Source organism: Dipodomys spectabilis, unplaced genomic scaffold, assembly GCF_019054845.1.
Source record: "Dipodomys spectabilis isolate Male_0828 unplaced genomic scaffold, ASM1905484v1 ptg000657l, whole genome shotgun sequence".
NCBI classification, from domain to species: domain Eukaryota; kingdom Metazoa; phylum Chordata; class Mammalia; order Rodentia; family Heteromyidae; genus Dipodomys; species Dipodomys spectabilis.
This window is the reverse complement of record NW_024871334.1, coordinates 639,557-653,180: the sequence shown is the minus strand read 5'-3', so window position 1 is coordinate 653,180 and position 13,624 is coordinate 639,557. Positions and strand designations below refer to the sequence as shown.

The window sequence follows — 13,624 nt, the reverse complement described above, 5'->3', positions numbered from 1 at the left end:
TGCCTGGTTTTAGTGAGTAGAGGAAGGCCCTATTTGCATGTCTTCTGCTACATAGTGAGACCCGGGGTGGAGGTGTCAGGGAGGGCAGTGCTGAGGCAGATGTGAGAGTCCTGAGGGGCATTGCTACAAAGATGGCCTCCCAGAACACACGGCATCCCATTGCTGCCACCTGCTGGTTATCCACATATTCATCCCACGTTGATCTGAATATTACAGTCACCTCCCTGCACAGATGGGAAAGTACACACAGGTTCCACACAGCCGTGTGCTCTGGGGAGGTACTGATGTTTTCTTCAGCTCGAGGCCTCCGGCCTGCCATGCAGGTGCTCTAGCACTGGGCAGACTTCCAGACCTTCTTTGTACTAGTGCCATTTTGAGAAGGGTCTGATTATTTTGGTCATATTCTCACCTGGAGCTCCATCTTCCTAAGTGAAGTTTCCATCATGGCTGGGATTATAGGCACATGTCAGCACACTGAGCGTCTTTCTCTGAGATGGAGTCTCATGAACTGCTTGGTCTGGCTGTGCTGCTCTGGTGATCTCCTCAATCTTAGTCTGCAGGAGTCCAGCTGACACACACACACCACACTCAGCTATTGGTTGAAAAGTGTTTCCTGAATGGTCTTGCTAGGGTAGATCTCCACCTTCAAGTACCCTGCACTGTGTCTCCAGACAGCTCTGCTTATCGGCCTGGACCATGGGTACCTGTCCTGAGCACTGTAAGCACAGCAGTCCCCTTCCTGTCTGTGTCCTGTCCAGTACTGTTCAGGGCATTTGCAAGAGCATCCAGGGCCTGTGAGACACTGGCTTGGCAGAGAACAGTGAGGCTGAACCTCTGGAGGTCTGGAAAAAGGCCCTCAGGGCTGGGCTGGGGAGGGCCAGTGTGTGGTCTTCACACGTGTCTGTGTCCCAGTGATCTGCAGTGCTTTACACTACTGGGTTGTGAATTTGAGGACACCTGCGTTATGTTTTCTCTTCTTGGTCTCATGTGTACATTCCCATCATCAGTGTTGGACAGCTGCATGCACAATTCACCTGAAACTTTTGTTTTCCTGGTTCCATCATGTTTGCCTGACCAGTCCCTGAGCTCTGGACATTCAGTGAATTCTAGTTGTGAGTGTGCTGACACACTTCCATTAGTGAACAATTCTGTGTTTAGGATCAGCCAGAACTATCTTTTATCATGACAGATACAAGCCTGCAGGCTGCATTTTTTGTGCCTGTCCTGGGTTGGAGCCCAGGGCCTGCACCCAGCCCACGAACTGCTTCTGAAGGCTAACATTGTACCACTTGAGCCACAGCTTCACTACTGCTGTCTTGGATCATTAGATTTAGCAGCACAGACTTGCCCACACAGGCTGGCTTCCCACATGAGCTTCAGATGTCAGACCCTGGAATAGCTAGGGTCAGAGGATCCACTTTTCTTTTCAAAGCAGAGCCCAGGATCTGTTCATGAACATTTGGCAAGGAAGCTGAGATGTGAACTTAGAGAAGAAACAGGAAACCACCCGAGACCCGGAGGGGAAGAGGAAAGCCCAGAGGCTGCCAAGAAAGAGCAGGTCCTGCACCTTCTTGATGCCACAGTTCCTGGTGTGTTCCAAAAGAATGGTGCTCATCTGTGAGCTCTGCAGATCCTCCTTCCTGACCCGAGATCAGGTGTGGCTTTGCTGCACTTTACTTCATTCTGACCACAAATCAAGACAGCCAGGGTTCAGGCAGATTCCTGACAGTGGGCTCTGGTGTATCATTTGTTAGTCAATCTTTCCTATTGGTTTTTCTGCTTCATATGAATTGTGTATTTGTGACAATTCCACATGTATTGTATATTGTCATCATCTCAATGTCAGTACATGTAACAGATTTCTCATAGGTAAACATTGATTTGGTAACTGATAAATTATTTTCATGTTTTTCAAGTTGTTTTACCAACCTGTGTGTCCTGGCTCCCACTGGCTCCTCTCACTGTGCCTTGCACAGTAATACAGGACCGAGTCCTCGGTTCTCAGGCTGCTCATTTGCAGGTACAGTGTGCTTTTACTGTTGTCTCTGGAGAGGGTGAACCGGCCCTTCACAGAGTCTGCGTACCGTGTGCTACCACCACCTGTATTAATTGCTGCAACCCACTCCAGCCTATTCCCTGGACCCTGGCGGATCCAGTCCATGTAGTAACCACTGAAGGTGAATCCGGAGGCTGCACAGGAGAGTCTCAGGGACCCCCCAGGCTGCACCAAGCCTCCCCCAGACTCCACCAGCCGCACCTCACACTGCACACCTGCAAACACAGAGAATCCTGGTCATCAATGGTCACACACATCCACGGTTCCTCCCACTCATGTCCATTTGCACACTCAGTATCCCTTGCTCCCCATAAATCACCTTTCAACAGAGCAACAAGGAGAACCCAGCGCAGCCCCAGCTCCATGGTGCTGGTCTGTGCTCAGTCACTGGTGGAATCAGCTCACAGAGCTCAGGTCAGGGATGGGCTGGTTTTCATGGGCAGAGGGACGTCCTATTGCATGTACTCTGCTATAAAGCAGCTCTGGGGGGAAGTCTAGAGATTGGGCTCCCAGAGCAGAGGTGACTGTGCTGGAGGAGTTTGGTGACAATGGTCACCTTGGAGACATCATGATGCACTGAGCATTTGCTGTGGTTCACACTGTACCTGCAGCTCCTTGGGAGCCTGAGGCAGAGTGTGAGAACATTGAGAGCTGTCTGGGGTGCAGAGGGACACACATGTCCTCTCACTCTGCCATTGTGCCTGGTGATCGTTCTGTCAGCATTTCTGATCACACACAAAACACAAAGTGCAACACGCGTGTGACCTCCATGTGCACATGCAAGAGTGTAAATCAATGGTGAATTGTTTCCACACTGTCAGCAGCGTCTCCCGTGGTATGAGCTCCATGCCTGGTCTGGGCCTGCACAGCCAAGGAGGGCCCACAGTTCCTGGTGTGTTCCAGGAGAATGGTGCTCATGTGTGAGCTCACAGAGCCTCCTTCCTGAGCTGAGATCAGGTGTGGTTTTGCCACACTTTACTTCATTCTGACCACTAACCAAGATGGCCAGGGTTCAGGCATACACTTGGCAGTGAGTGGGCTCTGGTGTTTCACTTGTCACAGTCTAGCTTTATTGTTTGTTTATCCTGTTTATATGCATTTATTTGTAACAATATCATCTGTGTTGTCCATCTCAATAATAATAATAATCTCAATAAGTCACAATCAATAACAATATGCTCATAGGTAAATGGGTATTTGGTAATTATGGAAAATGTCTTGTGTCTTCTTCAAATTGTTTTATCAACCCTTTGACAGTGTTCTTGAATCAGTCTTTCAATTCATTGGTTGCAGTGATTCCTAGTGCTGGACAAGATGGTGAGCTGAACGTGAACAACACTTTTGTCCATGAACAAGAATCCACTGACACAAAGCTGAGCAGATTCTGAGGAAGAGAGGAAAGGAGAAGCGATAGGGAGATCCTGGGGACCCAGGACATGGCAGAGAAGCAGTCAGGGTGGAGAAACTGTGGCACTGAGCTCTGACCTGTGTGCAGCTCTCCTGCTGGGGAAGAGAGATGAGCTGTCAGCAGGTGACATCAGGTGTGCTCACAGAGGGACTGCCAGCTCCGCCGTGGGACACATGGGCTGAGGACCCGTTAATTAGCAAAAACCCTGAAATGAAAGAAACAGAAAGAAATCACCAACCCTTGTGTTGGGGGTGTGGACCAGTTATTAGGCAGCTAGTCAATGAGAGAAAGCATCAGGTTCTGACATTGAGTACCAGTCATGGATCCAAAAGGGAAAAGGAAATTGAGGCCTGACTCAAATGATAGAAAACCAGCCTTGAGTGAGAAAGCAGAGGGAGAGAGCAAGGTCCCTGTTTGTGCAAAAGTGCACAATAAAAATGCGTATAAAACATGAGAGATACCGAGTGTTGGGGGCCAAGCCGGGTCATGTAAAGCAGGCTGGCTGACAGTGAGAATGTAAATAAGAACGTGACTGGAAGTTATACCACGGTCCATGAGCACACAAACACTAGAAATGCCATGGATTCCAAACTCCAGTAATGTCCAGTGGCACATTTGCTTCTTATCTTCAGTTGCTGTGGCATTGTTTACATCACAAGCCAGGAGATTAACCCAGGTGTCCATGAGAGAAGGAATGGAGAAAGGAAATGTGGTGTCTTTGCAAAACAGGAGATTGTTCATCTATGAGAAGGAGGAAGTCCTGGCGTTTGTGACAACATAGATGACTCTGGGGCATTCACGTGAAGTGTGGTAATGCAGGCTCAGAAAGACAAAGGAGGGCTTTTGACACCTGTGTGGTCTGTATTTGTGAAAACATGTAAGTCAGCAGACCGCAAGCTTCCTCACTGTCAAAGAATGGAACCTGTGGGTGCTGTACGATCCTTAGCTCTGCGTTGACAACGGTTCCACAGCATTTGTGTGCATTGTCACGTTGCACTCTAAGTCTGAATGTGCATCATTTTAATTGTCAATGTTATGTCAAGGAAGTAGAAAAAATTACAAAGCTTTCTGACCTTGAGAACTTTTAGCAAAGTGCTGAGGACACCAAACGTCACCATCGCAGCAGGAGCAGCGGCACCGTCGCCGTCCCTCCCTCCTCCCCAGAACCCGACGCTCTCCGGGGCTCGGTCATCTGGAGCATGTGGGCTGAGCCCTCTCCTGAGCAGGGCCTAGACACCAGCAGCCCCTCCACAAGGTGAGCCTTAACTTTCCCGATGCTCTTCCTGATCTGTTATTTGAACTGACACTAAACATAGTGGGCAGCCTGTCAGGTGTACTGCATGTATCTGTTGTATACTGTTTAGATGCTGTTAAACACAGTTATGTCCTCAAGCATTTATCAATTCTTAATGGTGTTTTGTCTGTGTTCTGGAATATTCAGTCTAGAGTATTTATTTATGTCCACACATGTTGCAATATGCGGAGCCTGGGGACTGGACAGTAATGGACACAGGTCTAGAATCAGGTCTGGGGTGCCTGGGGCCTAAAGCCTTCCACCAGCTTCAGGTGCCCTGGGGCCATTTTACAAGGTATTTACTGAGTAGGGTGCAGGGTGGACCTCAGAGAGTGAGGTCACAATGTCCTTAAAGTCACAAGCACCAACTAAATGATCTAATCACACACCAGTGATAATGACCTCTTTATCTTAAGAAGCCAAAGTAAGCAGTAATTGAGTCTTCTCTAGTCCAAGGTGCCAGAAAGCCTGGTGTGAAATTAGCCTACACCAGCATAGAAATCTGCATTCCCATCAAGTCAGGACTGAGTGACCTTTTCAGGATAGTCTCAGTGCTCTGAGGGTTCATGTGGGAGGTGGCAATGCATCCTCCCTATCCTTTTGGGTCTCAGAGCTTGTGTTTTGGGGGCTCTCACGACATAGCAATGGCATTATATGCCCTTAATATCGAAATTCCATTTCTGTGTGCAATCCTTCAGTAGCAGATACACAGTGGAAAGACCCACACAATGCAATCTTCATGTCAGCCGATATGGTGGAAGGATGACACTGATAATGCCTGGAAGCCTGGAACTGTCAGAGTACGGAGCAGTGGGTTTGCTGGTGCGTCCAAAAGCTCAATGGACGTCTGCCTACCAGCCCGGAAATTAAAACCCAGAAATGAACAGACAATCACCCAACGTCCAGGAGGCTGTGGAGGGATCTTCAGGAGGATGAGGAAATCTATGGGCTCAGGGAGAACAGGGAGAACCAGGTTGACACCGATCCACCCTGGGGCAAATAAGGAAGCTTTCTCTAGACGCTGGAGGAGCTTATAGGAGAATGGAGAGGAAATCAACAGGAAGTATCTGTACCAATGGTGGTGGTATTCACACTGCTGGTGTCTGTGTGGGGACTCCTATGCTGGGTAAACTTTTGTATGGAAATGTGGTGTGGTATGTAACAACTCAGTGTTGAGATGGAGGAAGGCTTTGCCATCCTGGAGGCCAAAATCTGAGTTCCACAGCTTGGTGTCTTTACTGTGGTGTCTGCGTTCACCACAGCTACGGCACACACGGGCACCAGGACCCCAGGCCAGCAGAGCACTGCCCCCATCCTGCTCCACACACACTCAGCAGGTACCTGGAGGGTGCTGTCTCCTGGTGAGGAGAAGGGTTTGTGTACTGTCCAAATGATTCCACAGGATGAAACCTTCACAGGTGGAAGACGCCTTTCCTAAGCCATGGAGTTCAGACAAAAATCCTTCCTCAAGAAATGAGCCTTGTTCCTTTGGGTAATGGTGTGGTGAGGGAACAGGGCGAGATTTGTCTTTGTCTCAGGGAGGGTAGTATGAAAGGAGGGTGAGGAGCAGCACCACAGGGGCCAAGACACGGGGCAGATGCCTCAGGAGGCAGCTCTGCTCAGCACAAGATTCAGGGTGAGCAGCAGTGCCCGGACATGCACAGCGCCAGGACTCACGGACACCTCCCCTCAGTCCTGGACATGCACAACGCCAGGACTCACAGACACCTGCCCTTGGTCCTGGACAGCACACAATTCCAGGACTCACGGACACCTGCCCTCGGTCCTGGACATGCACAACGCCAGGACTCACAGACACCTGCCCTCGGTGCTGGACATGCACAATGCCAGGACTCACAGACACCTGCCATTGGTCCTGAGCATCACAGCACAACCAGGCAGCCCATGATTCCATTTCCCCAGAGACGCGGATGGTGGAGGTGAAATCATGTGGATGGAGTGGACAAGGCTGAGCTCTCCATCCCCGTCCCACGACCACTGTTCAGCCTCCCTCCAGACCCGACGTCCACCTCCATTCCCACAGGAGGCCTGCTGAGAGGCAGCAGGAGAGGGCTGATGCACGCAGGCTGAGACGTGGCACCGGCACGTTCCCCAGGTCTGCAGAAGCCCCGGCCTGAGCAACACCTGACCCCAGGTCCCCACCTGACCTGGGGTTCAGTCCACACACTTACAACCTCCATTTCTAGCTGACCAGGGAAAAGAAGACACAAAGAGGAGAGTCTCTGAGCAGGAACATGAGTCCACTGACACTACCCCATTGTCCAGTCGTGAGCTGGATGTGCACAGGCGGGAATGGGAGAAAGGGAAGGCTTGCTAGCTCCAGGGGTGGCGGTCTGGCTTCTCCTCACAGGATTTGGAAGTACTGGGTTAGAACTCAGGCCTGTGCTCTTTGGGCCATCGTGCTGTGACTGGGCCATGCCTCTCATTTTGCTGTCAGCTGTTATTCATGCAGAGCCTTGGTGTTGACTGAGGCTGGGCTCAGGGCTCAAATGCTGTGTCCATAGCTCTGGTGTAGCTGGGGACCCTGCGGGCCTGGGCCGTCACCCCCAGCTCCTTGACTGAGATTCAGCTGGCTAGTGTTTTCCCTGGCTGGATTTGAACCAGGATCCTCCAGTCCCCACTTCCCACACAGCCTGGATTGCAGGGAGTACCTGTGCGTAGCCATGTCCCTCACGCTTTCAACGGGAATTTCAGGGCCTCCTCAGCAGGGAATCCCAGAGTGTCTCCCCAGGCTGATGGGAAAGTGATCGTCAGGTCCCCTGGCCTTCCTCAGGTCCTGGGGACCACGGCTGGGTCGTTGCCGTTTCCAGGCCGATGCCCTGCTCTCATTGATGTGGGAGCATGCTTTATCGTTGGAAGATCATAACAACATGATCACCTTGTGAACTCAGAGATGCCATGCAGTGGCAGCCTCCCAGATCCAGGAAGGATCCCTGGCAATCGACTGGACAGACACAGCCAGATGGTGACACCAGCCCTGGGCTGCAGGCTGTGTTCTGGATGGACTCTGGGCTCACGTGTGCTGGGCGTCCTTGAGGGTCCCTTGTGTCCCTGTGGCAGGCTTGTGTCAGGGCTCACACCCGGTCTCCTCAGTGTGTCCTATACAGTAGTGCAAGGCCGCGCCCTCCGTGGTCACGGAGCTCAGCTGCAGGGAGCACTGGTCCTTGGAGGTGTGCACTGTCATGGTGACTCTGCTCTGGAGGCTCGGGCTGTACGCAGTGCTCCCACGTTTATAGATGTGTCCAGTCCCCTCCAGCATTTTCCCTGAGTCCTGTCGGGTCCAGCTCCGCAGTCACTATGCTGACGAAGTCACCAGAGACCGCACAGGAGAGAGACGGCGTCTGCACGGGCCTCAGCAGGCCAGCGCCTGACTCCTTGGGTGGATTTGTGTTTTTCATCTCTAGCCTTCCTCAGATCTGATCTTGGAGATCATGGCAAAGTCAGTTTCCCCAATGTGTTATTCTCTGTGCTTTGTTGAAGTGAAGTCTCCCTATGTTTAAGTAAACCTCACAGTGGAAAGCAGAACATCTGATCCAGACAGTCAAGGATGAATACAGACACAGACATGGAGAAGTCCCTGGGAGACAGTGCTCATGACGGAGCCACAGGGACCCGGCCTCCATGCCAGACGGGACATCCACAGGACTCCAGAGCCATCATGATGTAGGAAACCCCAGGACAGACGGGGCCCAGCAAGGTCAGTCTACATGCACATGGCCTGTTGTCTGTGTAGTCCAACCCAGACTCCTCGTGTCCACTTCCATGTCCCCTGGAGGACAGCAAGAGGCCCTGGTCAGGGGAGACTGTGGAGTCCACCAACATTTCCCAGGGTGCCATGGGCTGAGCTCCAGGGGTATGACTGACCCCTGTGTTTTATGACTTGGGTCCCCAAGTACATTTGGTGGTTGGACAAATAGAAAAGGAGGCTGAGAGTATGAGTGTCACTGAGGGAGAAAATGAATTAATGGAAGAATCTGAAGCCCCATGCCCAGTGCTACAGGTGAGGGAGGAAGGCAGGGTTTGAGGCCTGTTAAGATTCCTGAGTCAGTGAGCTGAGCTGTCTCTGTTTCTGTTTCCATCTCTGTCTCTGTCTCTCCTATTTTGAACTCAGGGCCTCTTTTGTTAGGCACACACCTCCCACGTTAGCCCTTCCTGCAGTTTTTCTGATTTTATCAATTATCTGGTACTGGTTGTGGTTTTGCCTGGGGCAGGTTCCAGACAGTGATTCCACACTTGCCTCCTGTGTAGCTGGAATCACAGGAAACAGCTGCCACACTCAGCTTATTGATTGAGATGAGGTGCTCAAAATCATTTCGCTCTTCTCCTCCCAGGTCTCTAGGATTACAGGCATGAGTAACTTTGCCAGGTGTTTTCCCTCTTGTTCACAGAACAAATTCCAACTCTGTGAATCCTGGGATCTTTGTCCTTGAGTCTCATGGGGTCACCAGGGTCTCTGAGTTTCTTCAGGATCAAATACTGGTCACTACTGCAGCGCCATTTTTGCTTCCACCGTGATACTTTGTTCATTCTTAAAGTCCCAGCAAAGGACTGGAGACATCACAGAGGAGTGCGGGTCATGAACTCAGGAGAGATGCTGTCACACTGTGGACACAGAGGCAGGGCAGACAGCAGGAGAGCAGCCCTGGGCTCTGTGTGCAGCTGCTCCTGAGCTGACCTGGCTCCAAGCTGTGCCCAGCGCCCCCTGCTGGTGCTGGGCGCCCTGCAGGGAGGTTTGTGTCTGGCCCACACTGGATTTCCTGCACTGTGTCCCTAGCACAGTAATAGACGGCCGAGTCCTCCACTCTCAGGCTGTTCATCTGCAGGTAAAGTGTGTTCTTGCTGTTGTCTCTGGAGATGGTGAAGCGACCCTTCACAGAGTCTGCGTAGTATATCTTACTACTATCATAGATGGAAGAAATCCACTCCAGCCCCTTCCCTGGAGCCTGGCAAAGCCAGTTCATCCAATATCCACTGATGGAGAAACCGGAGGCTGCACAGGAGAGTCTCAGGGACCCCCCAGGCTGCACCAAGCCTCCCCCAGACTCCACCAGCTGCACTTCACACTGCACACCTGCAAACACAGAGAATCCTGGTCAGCAATGGTCACACACATCCACGGTTTCTCCCACTCATGTGCATTTGCACACTCAGTATCCCTTGCTCCCCATGAATCACCTTTCAACAGAGCAACAAGGAGAACCCAGCGCAGCCCCAGCTCCATGGTGGTGGTCTGTGCTCAGTCACTGGTGGACTCAGCTCACAGAGCTCAGGTCAGGATGGGCTGGTTTTCATGGGCAGAGGGACGTCCTATTTGCATGTCCTCTGCGATAAAGCAGCTCTGGGGGGAAGTCTAGAGATTGGGCTCCCAGAGCAGAGGTGACTGTGCTGGAGAAATTTGGTGACAATGGTCACCTTGGAGTCATCATGATGCACTGACCACGCACTCTGGTTCACATTGTACCTGCAGCTCCTTGGGAGCCTGAGGCAGAGTGTGAGAACACTGAGATCTGTCTGGGGTGCAGAGGGACACACATGTCCTCTCACTCTGCCATTGTGCCTGGTGATCGTTCTGTCAGCATTTCTGATCACACACAAAATACAAAGTGCAACATGCGTGTGACCTCCTTGTGCACAATGTCACACGCAAGGAGCGTAAAACAATGGTGAATTGTTTCCACACTGGCAGCGTCTCATGTGGTATGAGCTCCATGCCTGGTCTGGACCTGCACAGCCAAGGAGGACCCACAGTTCCTGCTGTGTTCCAGGAGAATGGTGCTCATCTGTGAGCTCTGCAGAGCCTCCTTCCTGACCTGAGATTAGGTGTGGCTTTGCTGCATTTTACTTCATTCTGACCACCAACCAGGAAGGCCATAGTCCAGGTAGAGGCTTGCTAGTGGTCTCTGGTGTATCATTTGTTATAATCTATTTTTCTCATTCATATGTATTGTGTATTTGCAACCAAATCATGTGTATTGTGTACTTGTAATAACCTCAGTGAGTCACACACAGAACAAAACATAGGTAAATGAGTATTTGGTAAGTATTAACAAGTGACTTGTGTCTTCATCAAATTGTTTTATAAACCTTTTGACAGTTTCCTTGCATCTGTCTTTCAATTCATTGGTTACAGTGATTCCTAGTGCTGGACAAGATGGTGAGCTGAAGGTGAACAACACGTTTGTCCATGAACAAGAATCCACTGACACAAAGCTGAGCAGATTCTGAGGAAGAGAGGAAAGGAGCAGCGACAGGGAGTTCCTGGGGACCCAGGACATGGCAGAGAAGCAGTCAGGGTGGAGAAACTGTGGCACTGAGCTCTGACCTGTGTGCAGCTCTCCTGCTGGGGAAGAGAGCTGAGCAGTCAGCATGAACCATCAGGTGTGCTCACAGAGGGACTGGCAGCTCTGCTGTGGGACTCATGGCTGAGGACCCATTAACTAGCAAAAACCCTGAAATGAAGGAAATGAAAAGAAATCACCAACCCTTGTATAGGAGGCGTGGCTCAGTTGTTAGGCTGTTAGTCAATGAGAGAACGCATCAGGTTCTGACTTTGAGTACCAGTCATGGATCCAAAAGAGAAAAGGAAATTGAGGCCTGACTCAAATGGCAGAGAACCAGCCTTGAGTTAGAAAGCAGAGGGAGAGTGCAAGGTCTCTGTTTGTGCAAAAGTGCACAATAAAAATGCGTATAAAACATGAGAGATACCGAGTGTTGGGGGCCAAGCTGGGTCATGTAAAGCAGGCAGGCTGACAGTGAGAATGTAAATGAGAACGTGACTGGAAGTTATACCATGGTCCATGAGCACACAAACACTAGAAATGCCATAGATTCCATACTCCAGTAATGTCCAGTGGCACATTTGTTTCTTATCTTCAGTTGCTGTGGCATTATTTACTTCAGCAAGCCAGGAGATTAACCCAGGTGTCCATGAGACAAGGAATGGAGAAAGGAAATGTGGTATCTCTGCAAAACAGGAGATTGTTCATCCATGGAAGGGAGGAAGTCCTGGCATTTGTGACAACATAGATGACTCTGGGGAGTTCATGTGAAGTGTGGTAATGCAGGCTCAGAAAGACAAAGGAGGGCTTTTGACACCTGTGTGGTCTGTATTTGTGAAAACGTGTAAGTCAGCAGACTGCAAGCTTCCTCACCGTCAAAGAATGGAACCTGTGCACGGTGTATGATCCTTAGCTCTGCGTTGACAACGGTTCCACAGCATTTGTGTGCATTGTCACGTTGCACTCTTAAGTGTGGCTGTGCATTGTTTTAATGGTCCATGTTACGTCAAGGAAATAGAAATAATTACAAAGCTTTCTGACCTTGAGAACTTTTAGCAAAGTGCTGAGGACACCAAACGTCACCATCGCAGCAGGAGCAGCGGCACTGTCGCCTTCCCTCACTCCTTCCCAGAACCCGACACTCACAGGGGCTCGGTCATCTGGAGCATGTGGGCTGAGCCCTCTCCTGAGCAGGGCCTAGACACCAGCAGTCCTTCCACAAGGTGAGCCTTAACTTTCCCAATGCTCTTCCTGATCTGTTATTTGAACTGACACTAAACAGAGTGGGAAGCCTGTCAGGTGTACTGCATGTATCTGTTGTATACTGTTTAGATCCTGTTAAACACAGTTATGTCCTCAAGCATTTTTCAATACTTAATGGTGTTTTGTCTGGGTTCTGGAATGTTCAATCCAGAGTGGTCATTTATGTCCACACATGTTGCAATATGTGGAGCCTGGGGACAGGACAGTAAGGGACACAGGTCTGGAATCAGGTTTGGGGTGCCTGGGGCCTGAAGCCTTCCACCAGCTTCAGGTGCCCTGGGGCCATTTTACAAGGTATTTATTGAGTAGGGTGCAGGGCGTATCTCAAAGTGTGAGGTCACAATGTCCTTAAAGTCACAAGCACCAACCAAGTGGTATAATCACACTCCAGTGATAATGACCTCTTTATCCTAAGAGGACATTGTAATCAGTAATTGAGTCTTCTCTAGCCCAAGCTGCCAGAAAGCCTGGTGTGAAATTAGCTTACACTAGCACAGAAATCTGCATTCCCATCAAGTCAGGACCTGAGTGACCTTTTCAGGAAAGTCTCAGTGCTCTGAGGGTTCATGTGGGAGGTGGCAATGCATCCTCCCTATCCTTTTGGGTCTCAGAGCTTGAGTTTTGAGAGCTCTCAAGACATAGCAATGGCATTATATGCCCTTAATATTGAAATTCCATTTCTGTGTGCAATACTTCAGTTGCAGATACACATGGGAAAGACCCACGCAATGCAATCTTCATGTCAGCCGATATGGCAGAAGGATATCACTGATAATGCCTGGAAGCCTGGAACTGTCAAAGTACGGGGTGGTGGGTTTGCTGGTGCAGCCAAAGGCTCAGTGGACGTCTGCTTACCACCCAGAAATTAAAACCCAGAAATGAACAGACAATCACCCAACATCCAGGAGTCTGTGGAGAGATCTTCAGGAGGATAGGAAATCTATGGGCTCAGGGAGAACAGGGAGAACCAGATTGCCACCCATTCACCCTGGGGCAAATGAAATTTTCTCAAGAATTTGGAGAAGCTTATAGGAGAATGGAGAGGAAATCAACAGGAAGTATCTGTACCAATGGTGGTGGTATTCACACTGCTAGTGTCTGTGTGGGGACTCCTATGCTGGGTACACTGTTGTATGGAAATGTGGTGTGCTATGTAACAACTCAGCGTTGAGCTGGAGGAAGGCTTTGCCATCCTGGAAGCCAAAATCTGAGTTCCACAGCTTGGTGTCTTTACTGTGGTGTCTGCGTTCACCACAGCTACGGCACACACGGGCACCAGGACCCCAGGCCAGCAGAGCACTGCC

At 50.4% G+C, this 13,624-nt stretch overlaps 1 long non-coding RNA gene across 1 annotated transcript; it reads left to right on the top strand.

Annotated features, from left to right (window-relative positions):
• Nucleotides 1–2,142: 2,142 nt before the first annotated feature.
• Nucleotides 2,143–9,846, top strand: LOC122101368. Its single transcript, XR_006146363.1, has 3 exons — nt 2,143–2,177; nt 8,220–8,222; nt 9,760–9,846. It is a non-coding gene; the product is annotated as an uncharacterized LOC122101368 (long non-coding RNA).
• Nucleotides 9,847–13,624: the final 3,778 nt, after the last annotated feature.